This window comes from Adiantum capillus-veneris, chromosome 17, assembly GCF_014529385.1.
Source record: "Adiantum capillus-veneris isolate H3 chromosome 17, ASM1452938v2, whole genome shotgun sequence".
Taxonomy (NCBI): domain Eukaryota; kingdom Viridiplantae; phylum Streptophyta; class Polypodiopsida; order Polypodiales; family Pteridaceae; genus Adiantum; species Adiantum capillus-veneris.
Window position 1 is genome coordinate 120407953 of NC_140947.1, and position 12923 is coordinate 120420875.

At 44.3% G+C, this 12923-nt stretch overlaps 1 long non-coding RNA gene across 1 annotated transcript in view; it reads right to left on the minus strand.

Annotated features, from left to right (window-relative positions):
- Window positions 1-3315: 3315 nt before the first annotated feature.
- The window catches only part of LOC147437983 (uncharacterized), a 44326-nt gene continuing 34718 nt past the window's right edge, over window positions 3316-12923 (minus strand). The window contains exon 2 of the long non-coding RNA XR_015184912.1: window positions 3316-3761. This is a non-coding gene — a long non-coding RNA (uncharacterized LOC147437983). The remainder of the gene's footprint in view (window positions 3762-12923) is intronic.

Genomic DNA, 12923 nt, shown 5'->3' on the forward strand with positions numbered 1-12923 from the left:
CCACTCAATGGCTTTAGTACTTCAAAACAAGAAGTATATTACAAAAGGATTATACCCTTTTGGAGCTCACACCTTGCTTCACTCTCACCACCTCACATCAAATTCACAATGTACCACAATGCTTCACAATCCGTTTTTGTGTGTAGAGGAAGCCTCCTTTTATAGGCGAAAAGGGTTGCCATCTCTCATGAGAGGCAGCCGTGTGTAGCCGCCCTTGTGTTGACAACTCCAAATCGGACCCTCCAATCCGTCCATGTGTGGTTGCCCTAGACAACACAAGTCCGCCTTTGAAATCGTCCACTGGCTATTGAATTTCGACCAGTGGCCACCGACCATTGACTGCTGACCACCAACCAGCCGGCCAAACGATCGATCATTTTTTGACCACTGCCGAGGAAGCAGACTGAGATGGAAAGGTCTCTCTCCTCGATAAGAAATCGGTAGCTCGGTCGAAACCATGGCGCCACTGTCGAAAATGAGGCCGAACTGCTCGAATGGCGAGAGGACTCATCGCAATGACCTTGGAGGCCATCTCGGGGGTCTCAAACTCTATCTGGAGTTGATGGCGACTAAGCCCGATAGGATGCAACCTACTCTGATACCGATTGTTGGGATTATGGTTGCAGACAAACATACACAGCACACAACAGAGAGTGTATTACTTAATGTGCAACGGAAAGATAAGATAGCCCTAGAGTGATGGGCATATATACAATGCATGGGGGGAAAAACCTCCCAGTGAGGGAAAAAATTTCCCGGGCGGTCCTAAGTGTATTCACACACATCACTACCACACACATATAATAACAACTTAGACATGCTCATCTCCACCCATCCTTACCCCCATATAGACCCCTAGTCCATATTTTAGGAGTCCCCTTGACCATGCACGAGTAGATTAGGGCCTTACTCCCCAATCCTACCTTAGGTCTGACGCCCACCATTTGTTTGCAGTGGTCTTCCAAGAAAGCACACCAAATTTGCGTAGAGAGAGCATTGTATGCAATGAAATCTTCTAGCACAAAAGATTTTCACTTTTTTGGTCTAAGACTTCCTTTTAAACAGAGCATACAAGAACAAATGCTGCTTAATGAATTTAATGACATGGATTGCATATAGATGCGTCTATTTCACACAAGCCGTTTTACAAATGTCTTTCAAAAAACATTTGTGGTGCGTGCCACATGTGGGACCCATCTAATCTCAAGATATTTGGCTTGGATTGCAAGTCTATCCTCTTTGTAATTAGATGCATTTTCTTGTGATAATAGCCGAGGGATCACTACAATTTAAAAAATTATGCATATCATGTGGGTTCAACAGTAGGGATTAGTTTATTCTATATGTTCTCATTTTTTACATACGAAAGGGTGTTGAAAGATGATCTTAAAAAAAATTTAGCAGATTGAATAGGAAAAGGGTCCCTTTTATTGGTGAAAATTTCACAACCAAGGGGTTTTATAAATAGTCCTTGAACCCACACGATATACAGATGTTACAAATAGTGACCCCCTCCCCCCAAGGACAACTGCAGTCAGATTATTTAGCCCATTAGTCTTTGAGATTTCACTCTCATATAACTTTAATAAGAAGCCATCTAATCTTCTCTTGCAAAGATGTGTCAAAAGCCTCTAAGAAATAAGATCCCCTAGGATGGACAAGCATTACATTGATCAGAGGTGTTTTTTGATAGTTTGTCCGTCTAGCAAGGGCTAGAATTCAATCATAAGGCAGCACATAGTCTAGCATTATACGGGTGAGGATAGTGTTACATTCATCCTTTACTTTGACTAGTGCTAAGCATACATCTTAGTATAATCTAGAAAAACAAAGCCCTTCTTTGCAGTGCTTATCAAGGCGTCTTGAAAGATAGGACTTTGCATCACATTAAATGGGATGCTACATGCGACAAAGGCTTGAGTCCACTTAAGTAACGCTCACAACCATTGTTTGTCGAGAATGCTTCATAAAATGTGCACGTGTGTGTGTATGTGTGTGAAAATGCATTAGCAAGACAACCAATGAATGCAAGTATCGAAGATGATGCATGGGTAGAACTACAATCTCCAGTTGAAGGTAAGTTGTTAAAACCTTTGTTAAGTGTATTAGTAGATAGAGAACATTGCTCTCCAATTTGTGTACACATGAACTTATTCTCAATTCTAAGAAACCTATGTGTCCATAACTTCCATAGCAATTGATAAACTCTTTTGAGAATAGCACCTTAAAGTATCGCCTTTGCCACAACATTGCTTAGCACTTTAAAGAAACGTTGCTTTATTCAACTACGTTGCTATTAAAGACATGGCCTATCACAATTTCCTACTTTCATATTAATAAGAAATTACTAGTCTTTTCTACAATATGAATGTATTTATCCTTTTCACAGCATTGCACGTTACATTATTCAAGAGAACACTTCTTTCTTGCATCGCTTTGATCATAGCTCAAGAAGTAGACATTGCCCAAGGTAACTATCGAATTGGTGACTCCAATGACCGTCTCTATGGATTTCTTGACCTCCGTTTCCGATTTGAGGAATTTCTTTCCAAAAATTCAAAATTATTTAATTGTAATGTCACATACACAATCATTACCATTGTTGACAAATCAATATGGATGCTTTGCAATATGGTCCTCTCTAAGAAAGTAGAAGTCACGCTTTGGACACGCCAAGATCAATAGTACTTTATGAGTCAAGAACTCATACTTTGGTGGTTGAATTCGATGAAAATAGATTAATGGTGTATCATACTATAACAAAAGTTTGAGAGATATTTTTTGATTGCTCAGTGCTAAAAGAGAAGATTAGAGAGTGAGCATGAGATGACAAGGGTCAAATTCACTAAGAACAACACCATCTCAAGGACTTTGAATTAAAGAGAGTAAAACCCTAAAGTAATAAGTGACATGAACCAGAACAATCTTTTGACTTGGATTTGTTCATGATCTTTGTCAAATTTGTAACATTGAAAGATCGATTGCATTTCGTGTGCGGTAGGGAACTCATCTTTGTATAGACTCTTTGTATTTTCAACAACTATTTAAAACCTTTTGAGGCTCTTTTGAGTTATCAAATTCACACAGAATATAGAAAGGCTAAGAAAAGTCAAGAAGAAATAGAGTAATCAAGACAGTGCAGGCAAAGTTCAAGGTTAAGCTTGAGAAAAATTTCACTAGCTTCGGTGGTGATGCCAAAGACATTCACTTCAAAGGTTCTCCATTCAAGATCACAAGATTTTGAAAAGAGTCCAAATACAACACAACCGTTAAAGATCACAAGATTTTTCTATAGAATCCAAAGACACCACCACCTGAAAAACAAGGAGTCATCTGAAGGAACAAACATGTATAAGCAAGTAGAGTTGTTCCAAGCAAGTATAAACATGTGATTCTTCTCCCAAGCTTGGGAACAAAACCATAATGGGTGAGCTTCACCTCTAGGCTGACATATACATCTTGGGGACTTGCCCCTTTTCTTTTTCTTGACAGAGACAAGCTAACCACACCGATAACCATGTAATGTTGCAGTTATAAAACTGAATAATGCTCGTCATTTCAATGTAAAGCAATCACATTCCGTCAATTACTTGTGCCATATATATTTCTGAGCTAACTGCAAGTACCCATGTATTTGTGATTTCAACAAACAAGCAATCACATTGTGTCAATTACTTGTTTCACAAACTCATCCTCAGCTGTTGATGTGGAATCTGATTTTGATCCTCTTCGAAAACGCCCATAGCGGTTAGGGGCCTCTTCTGGCATACAATTAGAAAAAACATACTCAGTTCAGTGCTGTATCAGAACTGCCAAACATATCTACAGGTTCTGGTGCTCAATGAATAGTAAAACCACTAATAAAAGTAAACTTGGACATTTTTTCTTCAAAATCACTTCCTCATAGCAGATCAAAAGAGAGAAGAGTTTCAAGAAAATAAACTTTAATACGGACAGCAAGAGCAGTTTAAATTGTATATGGATGCAAAATACTGTAATGCTCTTAAACTGTTTCTAATTGATGGGTTTATCAGGTTTTCCCCTCCATTCCAAGCCTTCTCTCTGCCCAAGTGTTTCCAGCTTGCAAACACCCTTTCCATAATTCCCAGCCCCCTGTCTAAGCACTCCCAAAGATCCACCCTGTTCACAACACGACATACAAGCGTATAGGACAAGCATAAACTCACCTACCAATATATGCCCAACCACACGCCTAAGCGCTGGCACTACACAAGCCAAACCTCCGCCGCAAGAGACAATGTCCCGTACCAATAAGCCTCCCCATTCAAAAGTGGGCACAGAATAATGGTGATACAAAGCCTTGTTCCTTGACCATCATCAGGGGAGCTGTAGAATCTAGATGCTACAACCAAAGCGAAGGAACTACATTGTGTTTGGCAAGATGGTCGGTCATATTTCTAGTTGGTCAGTTCCCTCTTGTCACATGCACATGGCTCTGTGTTCCACGTGGACATGCTTCACAGACTTCCAGAGCCAATTTTGCACCTATCCCTAGATAGGAGTGTCACGAGGTTGTGGCAACCACTAACCTTAGTTGTTGGTTTCTTTCCCTTGATTTTTATTTAAATTTTTGGGACCCTTTTTTTGTCACAAATGGCCAGACATTGTATGGCCAGTGTGAAACAGTCGACGGCCGAGAGTTTCACCCGCTTCAGCGAAGGGCAGGTCACCACTAAATGGTCGGGCCAGTCGGCATTGAAATTCGAGCAGTGAAAGGTGTCTAGGCTCAATTCAAAGTCATTTAGGCCCCGCGCTACACTTTATAAGTTGGTGGGTACTAGAACTTTAACTCAAATGGGCATAGAGGACACTTGGCGGCTCCAGATTAAACTGCCAAATCAGCATAAAGAGGGGGCACCCAATGTTGATAGAGAAGGCTTATTTGGGCTGTTTCTTCTTAATTGTGAACTACACAGTGTGTGAGTAGTGAGTGGGTGCACGTCTTACAACTTTAATGGAAAGCTTGCCTTGTCCCTTGTCTTATGTAGCACGATGATTCCCCTCTCGTGCACCTCTCTCCCCCTTTGAATATAGAAACGTGATGCCCCGCTCGAGGGCTTTTCATCTGTATGTACAATTGTGTGGGTTCATGCGCGTTTACCGAGGCAAGAGCCTCTTGCACAGGTACTAGATTAGCTAATTGCTAATACCCGTAGGCATAGGTGAACTGAGAGAGATTTCGCGTGAGAAATATCGTCCAATTCAAAGGGCAAGTAGCCCTACAGGTGCGGGAGCTCAAGGGCTTGCTACGGATGCACACGTGAAATGGAGCCCGAAGCAGTAAAGTACAGTCTGCTGTGTATTTTTGCAGGTTTAGGGTTTCGACCCTAATTGATCCCTAATACCCCCAGGAGCTTCAAGGAAGCTACAAGGTCACTGTACAGGTGTTCTGGTGCATTTTTGGGGCAGAAAACAGAGAGTGCAGCGTACTGCAGATTCTCGCCAGGTTCGGGAAAGTGCTCAAATGTGCCGGGAAAGTCACCTTTTGCACGGGGATTTTGTCTGTGAAGCCTCATACTACAGTTATGCTGCCGAAGTCGGTCTAGACTAGGTCATTTTCAGCCCAGTAAAAGCCGGACAGCTCGTAGGAATTTGCAGATTTCCTCCTAAGTTTAATAAGAATAAAGAAATACCGAAAGAGGCGCCAATCTTTGGGGCCTACAAGGCGTCGCTGTCTGCTTGGAAGCACTCTAGCTCCCAAGTAGTGGTTTATTTGTAGTGTTAATTCTAGTCACAAATTTACTCGTGAAGTTTCTCCGTATCGTGAAGTTCAAGTAAAGTTTATCAAGTAAGGATTCAGGTGATAGCTAAAGTCTACCGCCCTACGGGCCGGTTTCAAGGAGGATTAGTCCATGCATATCCGGACGAGTCCATTAGATTAGGTTTTCCAGTTTTTGAACCCTATTGCATAAATGGATTGAACAAGCGTTTTGATAAACGTTGGTACACTATGGTGGGCATCTGGCATGACAGGCATGTAGTTTTAGGTTTGAGGAATCCAACGAGCCATCCCCTGCATCAATCTGATTCTCGAGTCAGCATATGTGCGATAATTTCACCTAGAAACTTAGCCACAGTCAAGTTGACTTGCCTTACCTAAGCCTTAAAAAGGTCCTAACCAGTATCCTAGTAGCCTATAAAGGGAGCAAGGGAGCCAATGTTTTGGATCAGATGAGCCAACGCTAGCAGAGAGCAGCCCTAGCGTTTTGCATCAGCCAGTGTTTTGCTCCCAAGACACAGATCAGCCCAGCGTTTTGCATCAGCAGCACATTCAGCCCAGCGTTTTCAGCCCTTCCACTCACCGGTCGAGGCCGGATTTGCTGATGCTAGCCTCTCCGTTGCAGCTCCGTACTCCGGCTGCCTATTGAGCCTTTTCTCAGCTTCCCTCGCCGCATCGAGTGCTCCCATTGCTGTCCATCATCACCTCCATCATCATCTACGTTTTCTGTCACAAGATGGGCACCACGTGCCAATAGAAAAGAACAGACTTTTAGCACTTCATTAACAATTGAACTGAGAGAGAGAGAGACGACACGCGACACGGAGTGGCGGAATTCCACCCCATAGAGTATTTGCCCCAAACCTTGGCACCCCTTTCGGTATTTCTTTATATTGCATCAACACAGTACAAGCCGGTACTCTAGACTCTGCACCTTCTCCAGGAAGCATGCCAGAGAATGAGCCCTAACCTCATAATTAAAGGCCCTAGGCCCCAAAAGCAGTTTACAATGAAAAGCCTTCAAATTCAAAAGCATTTGGTGCAAAAGCAATGCCAAAAAGTTGCCTGCGTAATTTACGGAAATCCGTACAGTCCTGCCACGTCAGTACTGTCAGCGTGAAAAGTGGAAATCCGTACAATTTTGCCACGTCATCAATCATCGTGATTTTTGAAAATCTGCCACATCATCAGCCTGCTTCGCAAGTTCTTGTGTGTGTGAGAGTCCTGCTTTATTTCCTTTCTGTCACTTGGGGCCCCATCGGACGGGGTCCCCATAAGTTGGGACGACTTCTTTTGTTACTTGTTCTTCTTAGGGTTTAGGCCCCTTGGCCGGCATCTGTAAGTTAGCTCCATTCTTCAGGGCTTTGACACGTCAGCAGTTTGTTACATCTCCCCTTCTTGAAAGAGAGTAATCGTCCGCGATTACAACATATCTGCAAAACAACTCAATTAGTTCAAAAATTTCCGAGGGTCATTTCGAGGGACAATCAATTTGCTCTTTTTGTTAAGGAGTCAGCTTCTCCTTTCGTCCAGATCGGAACTCTTGATATTTCGGCGTAGTAAAATTAGCCATCACACCCAGACCGCACTGATCTTCCACGGGTGTCTTGATGCACTAGAATTACATACCCAGGCAATCTCATCCAATTAGGAATATTCAGTGGTTGGCACATCACAATGCAACACAAATGCTCACATATGCATGTTACAAGACGCAACAAACAACGTCGCTGAGCACTCCCCCGAGACAAACGGTCTGCGATATGAAGCTACTCAACGACTACCTCGTCACCCCCCCCGCAAATAACCTAAAAAGGTCCGGGCCATGAGCTCAGAGGACTACTGTACAACCAAACGCTCCCCAGACCGCAGTCTGCGTCGCTTGAAGGTTCAAGCATACAACCAGACGCTCCCTAGGCATCGGCCTGCATCGTTCTGAGGTTTTCAAACATACAACGAAACGCTCCACAGGCATTGGCCTGCGTCGTTCCGAGGTTCAAACAATACCAAAACAGTATTTCTCACTTCTCCACCTGGGAGTAAAATCACCAATCAATGAAACCAATATTAAAACCAGAGTCAAACAATTTAAATCGGCACCCAAGACAGGTTCAAAACAGATACTATCCATTTCAAAAAAATTCCAAACAGGATCACCAAACAAGTTCTCAAATAGATTTCAAACTTAAAAAGCAATCTCGACATCAGTCAATCTCGCCATCAATCAAGCTCGAAAAGTCGACCGACTTTCCATCCTGAAACCTACACAAAAAAAATTTAAGGTCAGGTTCATTCCATAGAGTCCTAGCTGAGCAAAACATGGTCTGTCAGCTCTTGGACAAACAGTGTTGCTTTGGCGGCGATGGTAGTCCCAAGATAGCAATCGCATTAAACCTCCAAAGTCATCTGCTCGTGAAGAGACATCTACTGAGAGATGTTGGGAAATTTCAAGTTATAATCTGCTAGGGTTCCATGGCAAGCATTTCAGGATACCCCACTCTACCAGAAGTTGCACTCCGAAGGAAGTTGTTAGAAACCATATAACTTCAGGCAAAAAAAATTCTTGAAAGCTTGCCAAGTCCTTGGAAGTGTGCGGCTTGGTAGCTATAGCCATCTGCATGGTACCGTCTCTGCATGGTACTGTCTCTGAGAAAAACAGCAGCTCGAAAAAAATCTTGGATCCTTCTCTTGCAAGTGATCTTAATGGCTTATGCCCTGTAAGACATGAGCGGTGAAGACGGGAGCACGCCCGATGAGCGATGAAGTAAGGGTGGGAGTGGCTAATAAGTCCGGGTTGGAGGACGAGGATACCTCGAATAAATTCCAGAAGTCTCTGGTTTTCTCTGTCTGCTCTTTTGTGGGACCGATATGCTTCCAGAAAAGCACACGTTTGATGCTCTGATACCACTGTCACAAGACGGGCACCACGTGCCAATAGAAAAGAACAGATTGAACAAACTTTTAGCACTTCATTAACAATTGCACTGAGAGAGAGAGAGAGAGAGAGAGAGAGAGAGACTACACGTGATACGGAGTGGCGAAATTCCACCCTAAAGAGTATTGGCCCCAAACGTTGGCGCCCCTTTCGGTATTTCTTTATATTGCATCAACACAATACAAGCCGGTCTCCAGACTCTGCACCTTCTCCAGGAAGCATGCCAGAGGATGAGCCCTAACCTCATATTTAAAGGCCCTAGGCCCCAAAAGCAGTTTACAGTGAAAAGCCTTCAAACTCAAGAGCATCTGGTGCAAAAGCAATGCCAAAAAGCTGCCAGTGTAATTTACGAAAATCCGTACAGTCTTGCCACGTCAGCACCGCCAGCGTGAAAAGCGAAAATCCGTACAGTTTTGCCACGTTATCAGCCAGTGTGATTTTCGAAAATCTGCCACGTCATCAGCCTGCTTCGCAAGGTCTTGTGTGTGTGTGTGTGTGTGTGTGTGTGAGTCATGCTTTATTTCCTTTATGTCACTTGGGGCCCCATCGGACGGGGTCCCCATAAGTTGGGAGGACTTCTTCTATTACTTGTTCTTCTTAGGGTTTAGGCCCCTCGGCCGGCATCTGTAAGTTGGCACCATTCTTCAGGGCTTTGACACGTGAGCAGTTTGTTACATTTTTAGCCCTGCTCTGTTGACGTTAGCCTCTCCGTTGCAGCCCGGTTTTTCGGCTGCCTATTGAGCCTTTTCTCGGCCATTCCCTTGCCACAACGAGTGCTCCCATTGCTGTCCATCATCGCCTCCATCATCATCTGCATTTTCAGTCCTGCTTCACGCGACGGTTTGGCTGCATTTTTGCAGCAAGCTTTCAGCCCTTGTTTCCTCTCAAATCTAGAGCGCAACCAGCCCCATAATTACCCCTTGGTGGCTATCAGCAACCCCTTATCAAGACGGATCCAAGGGTGCATCAAATCAGCTCCGGAGGAGCTTCAATTTGAAGAGTTACTGTGGAGACATTCCCCATTCAAGTCAGTAGAGTCTACATTGAGGTATTGGATTGTGTACATTCCATTTATGCAATCAAATCCAAACACCACATCGGCAACGGTGTGGGGGGGCCCTTGAGAGGGTTGGTTGGGACCCCATCGGGTTTCTCTCTCTCTCTCTCTCTCTCTCTCTCTCTTCTTGAGTCAGGACTCACATGAGGCCTGGCATTTATTTCACGAGCACTCATCGCCTCCGACAATTTCTTCTCCTGAGATTTGGGGTCAATATGTAACATCATTATATACGGTATCTGGACAGCCTCCATTACCAGATCCGCTAGAGCCATGCCTTGCTACTAGTAATTTCTTTATTACGGAAATGGTGGAAAAAGCCATTGATAAGATGAAGACAAGAAGAGCATATGATCATGAGGGTCTAGTAGCAGAACATCTGACCCATGCAAGGGATCTACTTTCAGAAGTCCTTGCTCGTCTGTTTAATCGGGTCATGTGTGAAGGACTACCTGAATCTTGGAAATTATCTACTATCATACCTATTTTCAAGTCAGGGGATCTTATGATACCCGGAAACTACCGTACCATTATGGTGGGACACACATTGACCCGACTGTACGCATCCATTCTGGAACAAAAATTGAGTAGATGGGCAGAGAATGAGGGCATAAGGGCAACAGGACAAGCTGGATTCAGGAGGGGTTATTCCAGTTTAGATCATATTCTTACACTCAGAACCATTATTGAGGAAGGAAGAGCAAGTGGGAGAAGGATGTATTGTTGCTTTGTGGATTTTCGGAAAGCTTTTGATACAGTACCAAGGGCCAGATTGATGCGCAGAATGCAAGAGTTAGGGGTCCCCAAAGAGATTATCTGGGGAATCATGGCCTTATACGGGTCAGTAACTGGCTATGTATGTACTCCAGAAGGGGACTCCGACATTGTTCATTCCACCGTTGGAGTAAAGCAGGGATGCCCACTGTCCCCTACTTTATTTGGTATGTATATAGATGAGGTGTCAGATTACATTGATAGAGAGGGTGACAGAGGTGCTCAACTTGCAGGGTCATGGATCCCTTTGTTGTTATATGCAGATGATATTGTATTGATAGCAGAATCACCAGATGGAATGCAGAGGCAGTTAGATGCATTACATAAATTCGGGGAGGACAGCGGACTGTCGGTAAATTTGGGTATAACCAAAGTTATGGTGTTTAACACCACACCGCAGTGGGTTAGGAGATCCGCACTTACATTTGCATATGGCCAGGCTACAGTAGAGTACACAGATGCATACACATACCTTGGTGTGGTATTTACAGGACTGAAGTTTACTCTTAAGAAAGCAGCGGATGCTAGATTGTCCAGAGCCTCCAGAGCCTCTGCGGCCTTGGGAGGGTTGGAGAGGATGTGTTCACAAGTGCAGTTTCAGGAACCACGAACAAAACTTTGGCTCTTTGATATTGTGGTGGCTTCGGCTATGCTTTATGGGGTCCAGATTTGGGGACCATCTGTGGATCAGGATAATTGGAAGTCAATGGAGAGACCTTTGGTATCTATGATTTCCCGAATGATTAGAGCCAAGGCCTCCGTACCACACGCGATTACCCGAGCAGAACTAGCTACCCCTCCGATAGAAATTGAAGCTCTTACCAGATCAGTGTCCTTTATACATGGTTTATGGGATACAAATAATTGACGATATACTAGATTGGCCCTCGAATCCTCTCGACAATTAGCAATGAAAGGAGATACATCTTGCTGGTATGCGCAACTGTCCTCGTGGTTTCAGAGACACGGGTTCAGTATGGAAAGATTACCCCCCTTCCAATACTCTCTTGAGGCTCCATCAATGGCAATCACACGAACGGAGATTAATAAAATCATCCGCCAAGATCTTATACAGCTGGACACTAAGAGGACATGGGTAGACCCTACACAAGAATTGGGCAGGAAGATGGCCGACTACAAAGAAACTTCCTACAGCTATCTAAAGATGGTTTTGTGATTCGCCCGAGCTACATGGATACCCACCTGTCTCATGGTTTGAGATGTGCTATTGGTCAGATTCGTAAATCCTCACACCAGCTGGAAATTGAATTTGGCAGATTTAGGGGAATCCCACCTGAGAGCAGAATTTGCAAGTTATGCGGAATGGAGCCGGAGACAGAGTTACACTACATATGCCATCGCACCGTATACTATGAGATACGTGGGCGTTTCCATTGCCTTTTCAAAGAAGGCTTTGGACCTCTAGATAGAGTCATGCAATACCAAGATCAAAGGTGCTTAGGCCTGTACCTACTAGAACTACATCGGCACAGGGATAATCTAATGAGAAGACAAAGAGCACTACAGCCTCAGAGGCAGATCACAGATTTCTTCGGATCGAGAGAAGCAGGAATGGAAGGAGAAGCAAGAGGCCAGCAGCGAGCACAAAGGAGTACCCACATTCATACCAAAGGCACCCTCATGGATAGGGCGATTGAGCTTAGGAAATCGAGACGACCACGACCGAGATGCAGAAGCATACTTCACCGGAGGAGACTACAACAAAGGATTAGAAGCATTCTAGCCAGACACCCAGAATGCTCGTAAGAAGGTTATCTAATACTTTGTATTTAGTTTTTCGTATTTATTTTCACACTTTCACACTTTTCAGACATTGTAACAGATTCACCACTTTTGTATCAGTTTGGTCTCATAGGTCACACTGGCCTTTTTGAAGACGTTAATAAAACATTTCATTTCATTTCATTTTCTCTCTCTCTCTCTCTCTCTCTCTCTCTCTCTCTCTCTCTCTCTCTCTCTCTCTCTCTCTCTCTCTCTCTCTCTCTCTCTCTCCATCCCTGCCTGCGCGCGCCATCTCTCTCGCCATCCCTACCTGCGCGCAGACCTGCTGCTCTGCCTGCTTTGCCTGCGTGCAGCCCTGTACATCAGCAGGCCCTGCCAGTGTGTAAGCAGACCCTGCCCGCTTGAGCTGCCTGTCCTCAGTAAACCCTGCCCGTCAGTAGCTGCCCGCCCTCAGTAAACCCTGCCCGCCAGTAGCTGCTGCTGCAGTTATTTTCCTCACGCTGACACCCTCAAAGCGCACGCACACACACACACATACCCAATGCCGATGGGCTACGCCCTTTGAACCCCCGTGAGCCACACCGACACCCGACTATGGCAAAAGGAGCCACAAAGGATGAAATGACCAAGATGGAGGACAAGCTACACTATGCCACGATCAAGGAGAGCAAGAA